This window comes from Natrix helvetica (genome assembly GCF_964273705.1).
Source record: "Natrix helvetica genome assembly, chromosome: W".
Lineage (NCBI taxonomy): Eukaryota > Metazoa > Chordata > Lepidosauria > Squamata > Natricidae > Natrix > Natrix helvetica.
The window spans coordinates 43,801,109-43,819,501 of record NC_138555.1 but is presented as its reverse complement, the minus strand read 5'-3'; the positions used below and the strand labels follow the sequence as shown (position 1 = coordinate 43,819,501).

The window sequence follows — 18,393 nt, the reverse complement described above, 5'->3', positions numbered from 1 at the left end:
ACCCGATCGTCGTTCCGGCCCCAGCTGTCCTCCACAGCTTCGCCCTTGGCCCCACAGCCTTGCCTCAGGGCCTAACCCGCCCACGCTATCAGCGCGGCCTCGGCTACCTCGTGACGCCGGCCCATAGGCTTTGCAGCCTCGGCGGCCATTTTGTTTGGGCACGAAAGTGTTCGGTGGCCATTTTGGCCAACAACTGTGAGTACTGGCTATGGCCTCCTCTCCCAATCCTGGCTCTCAGCTACCTCCAGTCCCTGTGACTCCTGCCCCTGCCACCGAGCCTCCTGCTTCTAAGGGCCGCAAGCGCAGGCCTGCTCCAGGGGATGCCATCCAGTCCCCCCCCCCCCCCAGGGATCCAAGGCCTGACCAAGGGGGCGCTGAGGGAAACCCCCCCCCCCCCGGGAGGATGATAGGGCCCCATAGGCCCCGGCTAAGATAAAGAGTGGTACCTTTATACACCTGGAGTAAAGGTGGACATCCCACCTTTGTCCCGAAGGTCAATTCAGCATTCCATCGCTCCCTAGATATCTCTCTCCCAAATTTCTGCCCTGCCCCATCTCACAGGCTGGAGCACAAATGGCACAGGCTGGACGTCAGGCGGGCTCTTAAGATCTACATAGCCATGACGGCGCCCTTCAGACGCACCGAAGCCCTCTTTGTATCCTTCCATCCTACCAACAAAGGGCTGAAAACTTCCCCTTCCATGATTGGCCGGTGGATTAGGTCAGCCATTGCTCAAGCCTACATCACGCATCATCTCACTCCTCCGCCTAACATTACGGCTCACTCCACACGAAGTGCGGCCACGTCGGCGGCGTGGGCACGGCAGGCCTCAGTGGAAGAAATCTGCAAGGCAGCTACTTGGTCCACCCCTAATTCCTTCATTAGACATTACAAGGTGGATCAATATGCATTGACAGATGCTACTTTTGGACAGCGCATCCTTCAACACGTTCTTCCTTCTTACAGCTCCTAGGCCAGTCTCATGCCCTCCCGGGGACACGCCAGCTTTGGTACGTCCCATGCGTGACCGCTGTCTCCACCAACTTGGGAGAATGGGACGTTGGTTCTTACCTGATACGCCCCTTCTCCGGGCCGGTGGAGACAGCGGTCATCCCCACCCTTAGGGTTCTGGCCTACCTCGCAGGGAGGATCTGGGAGTATGTTGTGTAGTCACCAAACGGAGAGAGCAATTGTTCACAGCACAGCAGTCTACTTATCTCCTTCGTCACGAAAAGTGGGAGCATGCTCCACAGAGACGATAACATCACTTTGGTAGACTCAGTTCTATTGGTTATTGACTGAGTTAACCCATGCATGACCGCTGTCTCCACCTGCCTGGAGAAGGGGCATATCAGGTAAGAACCAATGCCCCAATCTGGGTCTTCATTTTACCCAACTTGGAAGGATGAGTCAACCTTGAGCTGGTGAAATTTGAACTGCCGAACTGCAGCTAACAGTCAGCTGAAGTAGCCTGCAGTATTGCCACCACTGCGCCACCTCGGCTCTTCTAAATCAGGGGAGTTGGCCCGCAGGATCTGTGCTTCAGAGGTGCTATTCAGCAGATTCTGACCAGTTCTGGAGAACCAGTAGCAGAAATTTTGAGTAATTCGGAGAACTGGTAAATACCACCTCTGACTGGCCCCGCCTCCGTCTATTCTCTGCCTCCCAAGTCCCAGCTGATTGGGAGGAAATGGGGATTTTGCAGTGTCCTTCCCCTGGAGTGGGGTGGGAATGGAGATTTTACAGTATCCTTCCCCTGCCATGCCCACCAAGCCACGCCATGCCCACAGAACCGGTAGTAAAAAAAATTGAATCCCACCACTGCTGTGCATCCCCAACATCCAACTGGAGACTTCCCAGGACCCCAAGCTGCTGACACTGAATTTTGAAAGTTTGACTTCAAAGCCCATTTTATTGGGGTGGGGGTGTTGGGTGTTAGAAGTAGAAATGGAAGTGGTCTGCCTCAGGAAAGTTACCTGCTACAATCACTCCCTAACTCAGTGGTCAAAGGTGAAATGAAAATGTTCCTGGTGACATCCAAGCATTATCAGCTAGCTTTCTGTGATCCTTTCAAAGACTATCTGTTGGTGACGTAGAAAAGCAGATGCAGACAGGAGTAAGGTTGTGCTGGGAAGGCCACCCGATGGAAGGCACCCCGAAGGGCACCCACCCAGAACATTGTTTGGGGCTCCCTTTTATTGTCAAACTTCTCAGAATAGCAAAAGCTCATTGGACAGAAAATACACTTGGCAACTATTGATTGGTTTACAGATGCATGCTTTCCTCATGGACACCTCATGAACACTTCATGGTATAGATAGTGACTCTAGTTAATATTTTGCTGCATGGAATGTGATGTCTACGTGTACATTCCATTGTCTCTTTTTGTAAGCAAAAGAGATTAAGAGCCAAAGGATTAAGAGAGGAAGGAATGTGGATTTTGACTGATTAATCAATGTGGTTTGCCAACTACTGATTAATCAATTAACCCTACATTTCCTCCTTTCTTTTATTTTAATTCATTTTGTTTTAACCATTTGCACACATACATTATGTCGCGTCTATGAGGTCGAATTCTGGGCCGAAACATTGTTATTAATGTAGGTACACATTGAATGCAGCAACAGCAACAAATTAACATGATTCTCTGCGATTTCTCAGTCTTCCCTTTGGTGGACGATCTGTTATTATAATAGAGGGAGCAATATATCCTAATATACATCAACCAGACCAGCATGCAGGAATACGTTGATACGCTCTTCTTCCACATAACATCCAGATGTTATCTAATGTATTTGTGGTGTGGTTATTTTCTGATACCAATTGTTTAGCTCTTACTAAATTACATAAGTGTAAACCATTTGTTTCGATGCTTTGTAATATAGTAGGACACCCCTGTGCTATCGGACAACCTCCCGTGATTTGATTTGTATAGCCAAATTCAGTATAATTTGTAAGATGTTCAACAAAGGTTTGATATGGGGTTGTTTAACACAAATGTTTTGTCACAATATGGATATTTTCCTACATACAAAGTATTCTTATTGCTAGTGGTATTAGTATATTCCCAACAATATGCTGCCTTCTCCTGAATTCTACTTCCAATCGCTAAAGTTGTATAGCTAGTATGTTTTTTTCCCCAGTATTCCATCTATCCAAGGATGTCGTATCCAGCCAGTTTTGTTAAAAGGCACTGCATGTACCATGAGTCCTCCTTTTGTGTGTGTAGGAACATGCATACAAATCCAACAGTCAGTTCTGTTAACCATTCTTGAAACATTTTGAACATCCCACAGAAAGCGATTTTGGTCCCAAAGGCCTTGTTCTGGAATGCCGTCCTGTGGGGATATCGTCGCCAAAGTTGGAGGGAAAAGACATGTAAAAAATAGACACACTACAATAGTGAGAGAGTTCGCATTTAAGCAAGAAAAAGCAGCCACTAAAAAGTTCTCTGGTGTTGGCTCCACATTTTGATCTTGCAAGAGCTGACTGCCTTGAGCAGACAAGCCTTTATTTGTCCCCAAGTTGGATTATGTTTCTTCCGAGATGCCCCGTCTCGATCCGTTTGAGGATTCTGTGGGCTTAGGGAGAAGTTGGGTATATTTTTCCAATCTCTCCAAGGTTTTACACACTGCACTGGAATCCACACAGGTCCTGTTGGAGCAAACACAGCAGCATATCCTCGTCCCCATGTTAACACAGGAACCGGACCATGCCATTCAGGGTTAGGTAACAATCTATACATTACTTGTGGCTGAGGATGACTTGTTCTATGGCCAAAGTGATTATCCACTGGAGTAAATAAATTTTTTATATTAAGATGATTTAGTGTGAATAGAACTTTGTTCAGCCATTCCTGTTTCCCAGAAAGGCCTACGGGATTTCCCCGTTTGTTTATGTTTTTCCAAAGCTGAGTTTAGGGTATGATTAGCTCGTTCTACAATAGCCTGCCCTGTGGAATTATAGGGAATGCCAAAAAATGTGTTTAACTTGCCATTTCTCACATAATTCAGCAAAGAGTTTACTACAATATGCTGGACCATTATCTGCTTTTAAAGTAGAGGGTAGGCCCATAACAGCAAATGTCCTAATACAATGATTTATAACATGTTTTGTGGCCTCTCCTTTTTGCGGAGTAGCGCAAATGAAGTATCCATTGGAACATGAAGTTATTTCCAGGAGAAAAAAAATCAAAATTGTATTCAGAGCAGACAAAGAAATGTAACTGCATAACTTTAATATGCAGATGAAAGAACACAACAATGAAAGGTAAAAATGCAGGAGCAGATCACCCCTTTACTTTAAATTTCTCAGAAGAGAGAGAAAAAAAATAGTTAGTGAGCAGAAAAACTTCAGCTGCCTTTAATGATCCAAAAGGAAGGGAAAGAAGGAGGGGGGAATGCACAGAGGCATTCACAGGTATACACACACTCATGGTAAAAATGAGCAGACACTCATTCTCCCCACCTTTCCTGCTTCCCTCCAAAGAATGACCCAGAAGGAAGAGGGGGGGATTCACGCAGCTGGATCCTTTCACTTATCACTCCCTGGGGCATCAGGGACACATACTCACATTCATACTGCAATCAGACCTTCATGCTTGCTCATGCCAACCAATCATAAGTATTCCAGGAAGCTTTTTTGTTTCTTCACAAGCCACCAAGCTTCATTTTCTTTTATTAGAGGATCTCACCCTCCCTTCAGGTTTGGAAATGATAACACACATGCATACACACACATACCATTAAACAACCTTGCAACTTACTGTTTGTTTATATGAAAGGGAAAAAACTACATTCATACCAACTTTTACCATCAACATACATTTGCACTGCAATCATTAATTTCACATACAAAAATCCCATTTCATTCTTTCTTCATGCAAAGCAGTTATTACAATTATTTCAGGGAGCTGTACATAAGCCAATGAGCTCCATTTTCTATTATTAAAGGATCTCAACACACATACATGCACAAATACCATGGAACAACATTTTCAGGCCTGGGGGAGGTCCTGACATCTATCCACCCAGACTAATTTTAATGCATTGTTTATTTGGTCAAATATTTCCTTCTGCGCTGCTGTCAATTGTATTAAATCAGAAGGATTATTTCTTAGTTTTAATGCACCAAATAAATACTGGTAGGAAGACCCACATATGAGCATAACCAGTTAATTGAACCTAAAAGCTGTTGTAAGTTAACATGACAATGTATCCTCTATTTTTAATTGAGGAATTTGTGGGTGTGAATAAGTCTGTAATAGCTTATGACCTAAATAAAGAAAAGGTTCTTTAACTTGTACCTTTTCTGGTGCTATTTGCAATCCATAAACTGCAAGATCTTGAGTCAATTCAGGTAGCCAATTTTTGCTGCGCCCAAGAATCCTCTTTAGCTAAAGTCATGGGCATATTTGTTTCAAATTGTATCATTATGACTCCTTCATAATCAGAATCTACAACACCCGGGTTTACAAAAATTCCCTGTTTACCAGCGGATTAGCAGGCAAGAGACCTTTCAATTGAGATGGCGTTAAGATAACTCCTGGAAGAGATATATTTGTCCTCCTGATTAATTAAATCAATTCCTGCACTGCCTTTTGTGGCTCCTTTGTAATTATTAACTGTAGAGGCGGCAATTTGGCAGGGGCTCTTGATTCATCGGATGGTGACCAGAAATCAGCAATTTTGTTGACAAAATCTAAATCAAAACTGCCTTCTGGAAGCCAGGTTTCTACTTTAGGACCAATAGAGTAGGTTGGCCAGATAAATGTGCAGAGGGTTTTTTACTCAGGTTGAAGGCAAACCTTTAGTAGGAATTTCTTTCATTTCATACATGCACACACAAGGCAACACTCTCCGCCTCCCCCCAAAGGGGGAAAAAAAATCTATACTCACCTGAAGAGTACAATCTTCTAGGGCTGAAAGACATGAGAACAAGGTTTCCTCCCCCACAGAAAAGGCATTGTTGGAGGATTAGATGTAAAGGGGCGTGGGGGTGGGGGGGTAGATAGCTTACAGGCAGAGTTTGAAAAATAAAACCTCAGTTACTAAACAGATAAACATTATGGGGATATCACAGATGAGAAATGGGGTCTGGATTCACATGCTTCGGGAAAGAAATGAACAGGTAAAATCATTTAGACACACAATAAATGCAAGGATGAAACTTTTCTTGCAAATGAACTTAAAACATTTCCTGGGTGTTACTTTAAAGTATAGGGAAGGAAGGAAGGAAAAAAAAACTTCTCTGTACTGTTTCTGCTGGCCACACAGACACAAAGTAAAGACTCCCATTCCCCTTAACTCAGTTTTCTGGGCCCAACAAACTGAGCGAAGGCAATTTCTCCCAGTTTACTCTTTTCTTTCTTTGAACAATTTAGAATTCTTGTCTTTTTGGATTGGAGAAATTTTAGTTACAATTACCTTGAGGGTGCACAAAGACTTAGACACACATTTACACAAGGACAAGGAGAAAATAAGGGGGGGGGGGGAAGACCTCTCAGGTTTACACATCCTAGTCATTCCCAGCACAAATCTGTTAAATGAGGGAAGGCACAAATCTTAACAAACAAACCACGTGGTTGCATAGAAGACAGAGAAAGAGACAAACAGACAAGAGAAAGAAAAAAGAAACCACAACATTTTCCCTTTCCTTTTATACAATACAATACAATACAATAGTAGAGTTGGAAGGGACCTTAGAGGTCTTCTAGTCCAACCCCCTGCCTAGGCAGGAAACCCTATACTGTTTCAGACATGGCTATCCAACATCTTCTTAAAGACTTCCAGTGTTGGGGCATTCACAACTTCTGGAGGCAAGCTGTTCCACTGATTAATTGTTCTAACTGTCAGGAAATTTCTCCTCAGTTCTAAGTTGCTTCTCTCCTTGATTAGTTTCCACCCATTGCTTCTTGTTCTACCCTCAGGTGCCTTGGAGAATAATTTGACTCAGTCTTCTTTGTGGCAACCCCTATATAAGTACCTTTATATAGGCAAATTAATTTTCCTGCATCATCTTTCAGCAAAGCCCATTTCTCTACATATCTGTTTTGCTTCCTTTTTTTTCATTCCGGCCAGGACAGGCATCTGTTTTTCGTCCCAGGTCCCCAACAGCTCCCCTAGGGGGGTTTCCGTGGCCACCCGCGAGCTACCGCTTCCCATGATCCCACTCAGATGTGGGGCTCACTTCGTCCTAGCTGGGCTTCCACTTCGTATTCCCCTTTAGTTACAACAGACATCAAAGCTTTATGACAATCTGCATTAGCATGTTCATCAGCTAGTCGTTTCAGCAATTCCCTGCTAGCTTCTTCATTATCTATTTGCCGTTGGATGGCTTCTTGTAATTTATCAGTAAAATCAGGATAAGCTTCTCTTTGGTATTCTGAATTCCAAACTACATATTGTGTGGGTGTGAGAAGCATTCTAAACAAATCTTTCCAGTCTTGTGGGATTAACTGATAACCATTAGAAACTGTTTGTACCACTGGGAAGGCTTGAAGCCCTCCTGCAAGTTCTTGTCCTATGAGATTTTCTTTTTTTCTTCTTGTTCTAGAAATCCTGCTCGAACTGCTCCAATTGGCTCCTTTGTAGAGACAATTGATATTGGAGCAGTAAGGTTCTACTGGCCTCAATGTATTTGCAGCCGGTAAAGCTAGTTGAAAATAAGGAGGGAGGACTTCCGGTTCCGGCTGCGGATCGTGACGGGCATGCTTTGCTCGCCCTGCGCGCTCTTGGTGGGCTCCCCCCTGATCGGGGGGCACAGGGAGCCTTGTAGGGGCCCCTGCCGAGGGGGTGGCTTAGCGGGGGGTCCCCTGTGTCGGCAGCGGCCGGGGGGGCTCCCTGCATCGCCCTAGGCACCATGAGGCAAAAGGGGAGGCGCTTTCCTGCGCTTTCGCGTCGAGGCAGCTGGGCGACATTGATGATTTGAAGGCTGCAGCTGCAATGCGGTGAGGTGGAAATCCCCCCCCCCCCCCGGTTCCCTTTCTTGACTGAAGAAAAAAAAAAGACTGTCAGCTTTTTAGAAAAACTTTCAACCCGTTCCTGGGAAATGTGACTGGAGGGAGGGGGATTTCCCCCCCCCTTGGATAAGCGGCTCTAAACTGCTCTCCGCCCCCAGAGGAGGAGGAGGGGGGTGAGCTCTGGAATGAAGTCACGCTCATAGCAAACAGCAGATTTTCTCTACTGCAATTGTGAAAATGAGGTGATGATCTGACTTTTTGAAAACTTTGAAAACTTTTGGTTTGTTGCCTTCTGATTCCAGAGCTGGCAAGGCAAGATGGCACACTTCCGTTGTCTTCATGTACTTTGAAATTTGACTCCACCCACAGAAACTGCTGGCATCTTGTCTTTGTCTCCGTGACACTCAGAGATATCTCTTGATACACTTTATCCTGGACTTGGAACGATGGACTTTACTGCTTGGATTTAGACTTTAGAAAAGGTCTTTATTTGTCTGGGCTGCCTGCCTCGTGATCTCTCTCGGCTATCCACTTTTACAATTGTTTCTTCCCTGTGTTGACACAGTCATTTCTGAGCTCTTCTTACTACAATGCCACCAAAAAGACCACCACCAGGGAAACCGGGTTTTGCTGGCTCTGCCCAAGCATCTTCAGCGTCCAGCCCCAGCGGACAACAGACACTAACGTCTTTACTTCAGCCTAAGCCCCTTGAGGTGGACCTAACCCAACAGATGTTCCAACAGCTCTTAAAGGGGCAGGAGGACTTGAAAAATCAACTGAAAGAAATGAATGACCAGGTCAGAGAGAACCAAAACCGAATGGTTCAAAATTCACAGAGACTGGAACTTTTGGAGGAGGGGACGGCTGAGATGAGGGGGGAGGTGAGGGGGGTCCAGAGAGGAAATCAAGAACTTGAGAACCACCAGATAAAAATGGAATTTGAAAGGATGTCTTTTTTCCTTAGATTTCAAAATGTAATTGAGGCTGATGATGAAGACTTGAGGGACATTATGACAAAATTATTGGCTGAATACATCAAAAAAGACAGACAACAGTTGGGGTGGGATATTGACCTGGTCTATAGAGTAAATTCAGCATATGCCAGAACACATAACGTTCCAAGGGAGGTCCACATTAAATTTCTCAGAAAGACTACAAGAGATGAGATTCTGAGTGCACAAAGGGGGCAAGTATTAAAATACAAGGATAGAGAAATAGCCATTCTGAAACAAATCCCTAAGAAAGTTAGAGATAAAAGAAAAAATTATTTGCTTCTAGCGAAGAAATTATACCAGAAAGGGGTGTGGTTTCGGTGGCTTCTGCCAGAAGGTATGTTAATATTCTGTGAGGACACTAGAGTTAGAATTAACACAACTATGGAGGCTGAGGCCTTCATGGAAAAAAACAAAGTCCTCCTGGATAAATCTGATGACACTACACGGGATATACAGGACACGGGAGGTGCTGGAGCCTTGCTGGAGGAGGGAGAAGAGACAACATCGAGAAAACTTAGATCACAAAAATGAACTAGAAAATCTGTCTGATATAAAATGATTGAAATCATTTGAAGATAAAAGGTTAAAATATGCTGACAAAATATTATTAAGTAGTAACAATTTAATGTATTAATAAATGAAAGTTATGAGAATGTGGGGGAGGGCCATTTCCTGCATAATGTAACTGTCAAAATTTGTACCTTATCCACCATCCCTTTCCCTGATTATTTTTTGTAAAAACCAATAAAAATTTTGTTTGAAAATAAGGAGGGAGAGCAAATTCCTCCTCTGGGAAGGATTAGAGCGAAGAGGAGGGTGCCTTGAAGTCGAATTTATGATTCCCCATCTTCTCTATTATATCCCTGCATTGTTTCCACAACAATAAATGTTCAATAGGAGCATGCGGCTCGGTATGCAATTGTTTTCCAATTTTTATCCAGTCCCCTAATTCCCAAGTACCTGCCTCGGGATACCAGGGACATTGACAACCTATTTCACCTACTAAGTTTTCTAACTTACATAGACTAACTCCTGTCACTTCATTACTGCAGCTTTTTTGCATGAACCTTCTGCGGAGCTGACAGTTCCCCCTCCATACTCACGAAAAATTGGGAGCGAAGTTCGCTGTCGTGCACCTGGGCTCGTCCGGCCGAATGAGTAGGAGGGTATCACGTCGGGGTCACCAGATGTTGGTGACGTAGAAAAGCAGACGCAGACAGGAGTAAGGTTGTGCTGGGAAGGCCACCCGATGGAAGGCACCCCGAAGGGCACCCACCCAGAACATTGTTTGGGGCTCCCTTTTATTGTCAAACTTCTCAGAATAGCAAAAGCTCATTGGACAGAAAATACACTTGGCAACTATTGATTGGTTTACAGATGCATGCTTTCCTCATGGACACCTCATGAACACTTCATGGTATAGATAGTGACTCTAGTTAATATTTTGCTGCATGGAATGTGATGTCTACGTGTACATTCCATTGTCTCTTTTTGTAAGCAAAAGAGATTAAGAGCCAAAGGATTAAGAGAGGAAGGAATGTGGATTTTGACTGATTAATCAATGTGGTTTGCCAACTACTGATTAATCAATTAACCCTACACTATCCATCCCTGATTTATTAATCAATTCCTTTTATTGTAAAACATGGCTACTGAGAGTTATTAAGTCATTACCAAGATGCTAATATTTCACTGTTGATTCAACAAAAGCAAAAATAAAAATATTGAGTATGGAAAACAATTTCTGCTACTTGGAATTGTCTTGGGGCTTACAGAGATAATCCCTGATTTACGATCAATCACTTAGTAACGGTTTGAAGTTATGACAGACCCCTCTCACATAAGGTACTTATGACCAGATCCAACGTCCACCCCCCACCCCATCTGCCCCAGGCACATTACTGCATTTTGAGTACTTGGTAGTTGGCCCACATTTATGGCTTTTTGCAGCACCTCCACAGCAGGTGACTGCAATTTATGACATTTTGGCAATGTTTGGTTCTGGTTTCTGGCAAAAACCGCCCCATAGCAAACAGTGGGTTTGCTTAACAACCAGCACAAAACAGTCATAAAATTGGGTCTGGTCACATAGTGACCCGCTTTAGGATCGTCACAACTTACGAGATTGTATAGGTAGTCCTTGACTTACGATCACAATTGACTCCACGATTTCTGTTGCTAAGTAAAACATTTAAGTTAATTTTGCCCCATTCTACAACCTTTCTTGCCACAGTTATTAAGTGAATCACTGCAGTTAATTAACAGGGTTGTTAAATGAATCTGGCTTCATTGACTTCACTTGTCAAAAGGTCGCGAAAACTGATCACATGACCCCAGGATATTGCAACCATCATAAATATGAGTCAGTTGACAAGCAGCTGAATTTTGATCACGTGACCATGGGGATACTGCAGTGGTCATAAGTGAAAAATCTAAGTAACTTTGTTCAATGCCATTGTAACAGAACAGTCACTAAATGAACTCTTGTTGTAAGTCGAGGACTGTGGGAATGAGAGGTAAGGCTTACGTAAAGACATGCGTAGAAACTACCATGGTCTCAGTGGCTGTTTATCTTGGAAACCTACAAGCTCACCTAATTAGCAGAACCAGATGCTGGAATAAGAAAAAGGTGATGCATAGTCTGTTATCTTTAGCTCATTAATTCACCAGAGCAAAGGCATGAGGTAACCTTGGCCTGAATAGTATTCTTGATTCACTAGGGAAGATTTGGGGGAGTAAAACCGAAAGTAATGTGTTGTTGCTCTGTGCTTTGCTTGTAAAAACTATAAAAAAGCCAAATAAACTCTGCGAAAGGCAGACAGATATTTTGGACACAAACTGCGTGATGGATTTCTGAAACCTACATCTGGTGCCGAAACCCGGGAACACCCTTCGGGGGAGCAACAGCCAACATACTTACCTCCCGTCTGGAACAGACCCCACGGCATGCCAATCGTCCTACGGGACCCCTCAGAGATAAGTATGGGTTGCAATCTGTCTCACCAGCAGCAAATTGTACAAGAATTTAGATTCTTGATACAGGAGTCAGGTGTTACAACACCTGAGGCATTCATAAGGAAGCTAGCTGGAGGGATAGGGAAACAATGTCCTTGGAAGATAGGACATCCGTGGTCTCAGTGCCGTCAAGTAGTAGAAAAATTTGGCTCTAAAGTTTTGGCAGGACATCAATTGACCACCGAGCCTTCACCTGATTATGATCAAGTAAAAATTATTCCCCTAAAATCATCTTCAATTGGACTTCCAGCTCCTCACAGAGAGGCTAATTCATCTGCTTCTCCACAGTCAGAGGAACAATTAGAAAAAGAGGAGGGGAAGAAAGATGATATGTTTTCTGTCTGTCCACCTAAATTGATTCCACAAGATCATGAAGTAATTGGTTTAAAGGGTTGTTTTTCTTCTATTCTTTGCCCTGCTTTGCAAGAAAAGTTTGACTTTACTGCCGGTCAGGAAAAGTCTGTTTTCTGTGTGTTTGCTTCCCTCCCCACACCTCCCCCTTTTCAGGAAGAGTCTGTGCAGGTTTATGATGCTTTAAAACAACAAATAGCTAATTCTGAGGCTCGGATGAAGTTGTTGATGAAATTAGCAAAGGGAAATGCTACTTTTGAATGCCAGAGGGCAATTATTGGGAATGATCCTGAGTTGGCAGAAATGATTAAAGCATGTCAAGATATAGGAACAGTTTCTCATCAGGCTAATTTATTGGCAGCCGCTTTCTCGCAAGGCAGCAAACCTCAAGGAAAATGTTATAAAAGGGATTGTCGAAAGTTAAGGGGGGAAATGCCTGCAACTTCCCCCAGCCCTTTCCACCAAGGGCTGAAGCTAAAAGCAAAATGTCCAAAATTATTTCGTTGGTTGATTTATACATTTATTTAGTTCTTTTTGCTTCAAATTTATTCATTGGCTTTGGTAATCACTATACGGATGATATTTTAATTGGAGCACCAAAGATACCACCTAATTGGCTTTCAGAAATACAAAATGATTTGGCTGTTTATGGGTTGCAAATTTCCCCAGAAAAAAGTACAACTACATGCTCCTTATCTGTATTTGGGTCATAAGATGTTGCATTCCTATTCTGCCCTGGCATTTCCTTGTTTGAAATTGCCTAACGTTATGTCACTAGTTAACTTACAACAGTTATTGGGTACGCTTAATTGGGTAAGGCCATATTTTTCTTTGCTGACACATTTATTGTTTGAATTACTGACCAAAGGAAAACAACCTGGAGATGTTATCGTGATTTCCTCAGCTGCATTTGCCGCAGTTAAGGAGATTAATGATCTTTTGAGCATTCAATTTGTGGAAATTGTCAGCTAACTCTTTTGATGGTTTTAAGACAGAAGATTCCGTTTCAAAATGTTTTACCGTTTATCCAGGCCGTTGCTGATTTAATAACCTTGGGTTTGTCGTAGAAATTGGACTGACTTAATTAATATTATTTGTCCTATTCCAAAATCTGATTTTCAATTTTATTTTCAGCATAATTTATCTCTTCAGTGTGCTTTAAATAACTATGTGGTCTGTATTTCATATCATTTGCCTAAAGGTTTTTGGCTTGCGTGTTTACTCATCTATTGCTTTCTTTCTCTGCTTTCGCAACACTGTTTTTCAAGTGGAGGGTGAACGAGAGGAGTAATTGTTTACAAGGACTCTCATGAAAGTTTCCTGGTGTTAGATATTTGCATAAACTGCTGTAGTCTCCACTCAGGTCCGCCACTAGGGCGGGAACAAGGGGTTGTTCTGATTGGACGGAAGGTCGGCCAGATCCCTATAAAAGGGGAGCTGCATGACCCCATAGCAAGCTGGATCACTACTACTACTAAATAAAGAGCTGTTATTGTCACTATCGTCTGGAGTCTGTTCTCTCGTTGCCCGAATACAACATTGGCGACGAAGGTGGGATCGAGAGACAGATAGGACGAAGAGCTACCTCCAGAATCTACGGATCCGATCCAGCCCCGGAATTCGGCGGAAATTCCGGCAGCCATCTCAGCGCGGCAAATTCGAACGCAGGACAAGATGGCGATGCACGCTCCTCCGACCCCATACAACCCAATCACCGAGCATTGGGAATCCTACATGCTGAGATTTGAATGCTTCCTCGAGGCAAACAATCTCACGGGAGTACCGGACTCCCGGAAAAAGAACATGTTCCTGAGCTACTGCGGTCGAGAGGTCTTCGAGACGGCCAGGGATCTCTCTGAGCCAACCCCCATCCAGGCGGTAACATGGATGGCGCTACAACAGACAATACAGACGCATTTCGCGCCAAAACCTTCCCACCACGTTCGCCGGCAAGAATTCAACACGAGGAACCAGAAGGCGGACGAATCCATCAATCAGTACGTTGCAGCGCTTCGAAAGGCAGCAATGCATTGCGAGTTCAGGGACCTGGACGAGCAAATCCTAGCGCGCCTCATATGCGGGTTAAAGGACATTTCATTGCAAAAACGATTGTTGGCCAAATCCAACCTAAACCTGCAAATTGCGCTAGACGAGGCAAGAGCTTCTGAATCAGCGGACAGATCATCAGAAACTATACAACGCGGGTACAGCGCAATCCAGTCCGGAGCCAGACAAGCCCGGGTGCATTACGAGGCCGCCGATCAAGAAACCGAGGACAGCGAATACGAAGACAGCCACCGCATGCGCAGCAGTCACACAAGACCGGCGCGAAAATCCAAATTCCGTTTGCCGCCCTGCGCAAGCTGCGGAGGAAATCACCCCCGGTCTACCTGCCATTTCAGGAACGTTATTTGCTCGCATTGCGACAAACTTGGGCACATTGCAAGAGTGTGTCGGAGCGAAGTCCCTGCCACACAATGGCAGCCTCCAATGTATCGCCGACAGAAGCCCAACCCAGGGGCTTGGCGAAAAAACAAAGGGCGCCCAGAAAGAGAACCAAGGGAATCAGCCGAGAGAGAGTATTCCCAGAGAGCTGAGAGAGAGTATTCCCAGAGAGCTGAGAGAGAATATTCCCAGGGAGCCGAGAGGGAGTATACCCAGAGAGAACCACTAAGAACCTATCTCACAACGATAGGTCAGGTCCGCACGAAGCAGCCTAAAAAGCTGAAACTCACTGTCCTCCTGGAGGACTCCCCTAGCGAGCTTGAAGTCGACACGGGATCGTCCCTGACGATCATCTCGTGGTCAGCAATGAAAAAGGCGATTCCGAGCCTAAAGAAGCGCCAACAACGAACACCAGACATTCTGCTGCGAGACTACCAGGGGAACAGGGTCCCCATCGTGGGTCAGGGCACGTTTCGAGTCCAGTTCAAAGACATCATAGCCCAGCTGCCCGTGACCGTCGCCAGCGTGCCATTACAGAGCCTCCTGGGACTGGATTGGTTCGAAGCCCTGGGGCTTGAAGTTACTGGAATCAACGCCGTGGGCAACACCAGCGCTGAAGGGATTTTTAAGGAGTTCGAGGATGTGTTCAGCCCTGGCCTTGGTAAGTATGTGGGAAAGCCAATATCATTCAATTTGGATCCAAAAGTGGCACCAATCCGACTCAAACCTAGAAGAGTGCCTTTTGCGCTCCGTCCCAAAATTGATAAAGAAATTGATAAGCTCGTAGAGCAAGGGATCCTTGAACCGGTGGATCACGCGCGCTGGGAAACCCCAATCGTGACCCCCGTTAAGCCAGACGGGTCAGTCCGTATCTGCGCGGACTATAAATGCACAATTAATGTCGCCCTACAACAAAGCGCATATCCTGTGCCCGTGGTTCAACACCTATTGCATTCGTTGGGGCCAGGAAAATTTTTTGCAAAATTAGACATGGCACAAGCATATCAGGAGCTGCCAGTGGATAGCGCCACGGCGGAGGCCCAAACTATAGTGACGCACAGGGGTGCTTTTAAATGCAACCGGTTACAATTCGGCGTAAGCATCGCTCCGGGATTGTTCCAAAGCGTCATGGAACGGCTTTTGCAGGGCATACCAGGAGTCGTCCCCTATTTCGACGACATCTTGGTGTCGGCTGCAAACGAGGAGCAATTATTGAAACGTGTTAGGACTGTTTTGACTAGAATTCGAGAAAAGGGTCTCCGCCTAAAAAAGGAAAAATGCCAAATTAAGGTACCCAGCGTAGAATTCCTGGGTTACAGAATCGATGGACTGGGAATACACCCCACATCGAAAAAAATTAAGGCCATTCAGGACGCCCCCATACCACAAAATCAGACCGAGTTGCAGGCCTTCCTCGGACTTCTTAACTTCTACAGCGTCTTTCTCAGACAGAAAGCCACCGTCGCTGAGCCGTTACACCGACTTCTAGCCAAGAACGCGACATGGACTTGGGGTCGTTCCGAGGCGGCCGCCTTCGCCGCAGTCAAGCGCCTGCTGACAACCGACTCCCTGCTCATCCAGTACAGCCAAACCCTACCACTGGTATTGACCTGCGATGCATCACCTTTCGGCGTCGGCGCAGTACTCAGCCACAGAATGCCAAACAGTAACGAAGCCCCCATCGCGTTCTACTCAAGAACTTTGTCTTCGGCGGAACGAAACTACAGCCAACTGGACAGAGAAGCGTTAGCCGCTGTGGCTGGAGTCAAGCGTTTCCACGAATATCTCTACGGCCGCGATTTCGAACTTATTACAGACCACAAACCATTGCTGGGTCTTTTGGCGGGAAACCGCCCCACACTGGTCTCCCTCTCCCCGCGCATGACCAGGTGGACTGTTTTCCTGGCAACGTATTCCTACAAACTGGTACATCGACCGGGTTCCACGTTGGGGCATGCAGACACGCTCAGCCGCTGCCCGCTACCGGAACTGTTAACCGACCCCACTCCAGAAATACCAGTCCTTTTGATTGACTGTTTGGACACAGGGCCAGTTTCTTCTGTGGACGTTGCGAGGTTTTCTGCTAAGGACAACGTAATCAGACAAGTGCAAACTTGGGTATGGAGGGGGTGGCCCAAAGGGAGTGTGGGACCTGAATTCAAACTGTTTTGGTCTAAGCGTGATGAACTGTCGGTTTTAAAAGGTTGTTTATTGCGGGGGGATCGAGTTGTTGTACCGTACAAACTACGGAGAAATGTATTAGAGGCTTTGCATGTTGGGCATCCGGGGATCGTAAGGATGAAAGCATTAGCTAGGAGTTACGTTTGGTGGCCAAACATGGACAAGGAAATAGAGGAATGGGTAGCCACTTGCAATCCGTGCCAAGAATCCAGACCAGCCCCCCCTGAAGCGCCCGCTACGGAGTGGGACAAACCGAATGCACCCTGGTCGCGAATACACATCGATTTCGCAGGGCCAGTGCAAGGGCAAACGTTTCTAATAGTTGTGGACGCATACTCCAAATGGTTAGAAGTAGTCCTGATGACTTCGATCACGGCAGAGGCGGTCATCAAGGTACTACGGCGACTTTTCGCCACGCACGGCCTGCCCGACCTCCTGGTCTCTGATAACGGGCCTCAGTTCACGGCCATGCAATTCGAAACATACTTAGCGAGTCAGGGAATTCGGCATGCCCTCGTCGCGCCATTCCATCCGGCATCGAATGGACAGGAGGAAAGAATGGTGCGCTCTGCAAAAGAGGCCCTCGCTAGGATGGGCCCGGGTGATTGGCAAACACGGATCGACCATTACCTTTTAATCCAACACATTACCCCTAGTGCCACGTCGGGAAGGAGCCCCGCTGAACTCCTCATGGGTCACCGGTTAAGGTCTCACCTAGACAGTCTACACCCAAATTACTCTGCCACATCGCCCCCAGACTCCACAAGCAAAATTCGGAACTTTAGCATAGGGGATGCAGTATACGCCCACAACTATGCAGGGGGGACACTGTGGATTCCGGCAAAGGTAATAGGCATCACCGGCCCTCGTTCCTACTTGTTAGAATTGGAGGACGGTAGGAATTGGAAAAGGCACATCGACCAACTCCGAGGTCGCCTAACGCACTCCAACCTACGATCATCAAATGAAGATCTCATCCCATCAGAAGGACAGCAGATGCAACAACCCGAATCTCCCAGCACAGACGACTACGGCACCGCAGAACCTGGGGTGGAACCTGAGACCAACGAAAGAGCGGAGCAGCCTCCCAGCAAGGGAAACCTACCACCCCCAGCCAGGGCTACGGAACTAAAAGGACACTCCGACCTCACGCCCGCTCCGGCACAACCCGAACTTCGCAGGTCCACCCGAGCAAGGCAGAAACCGGCATACTTACAGGACTTTGTCACTAACCGGAACACTCCATCTAAGAGGGGAGGGGTGTTAGATATTTGCATAAACTGCTGTAGTCTCCACTCAGGTCCGCCACTAGGGCGGGAACAAGGGGTTGTTCTGATTGGATGGAAGGTCGGCCAGATCCCTATAAAAGGGGAGCTGCACGACCCCATAGCAAGCTGGATCACTACTACTACTAAATAAAGAGCTGTTATTGTCACTATCGTCTGG

At 45.7% G+C, this 18,393-nt stretch overlaps 1 long non-coding RNA gene across 1 annotated transcript; it reads right to left on the bottom strand.

The window, feature by feature from the left end:
• Positions 1-2,122: 2,122 nt before the first annotated feature.
• Positions 2,123-11,824, bottom strand: LOC309400495. Its single transcript, XR_014176666.1, has 2 exons — positions 10,059-11,824; positions 2,123-3,654 (listed from the first exon to the last, which is right to left on the bottom strand). It is a non-coding gene; the product is annotated as an uncharacterized lncRNA (long non-coding RNA).
• Between the last annotated feature and the right edge of the window lie 6,569 nt (positions 11,825-18,393).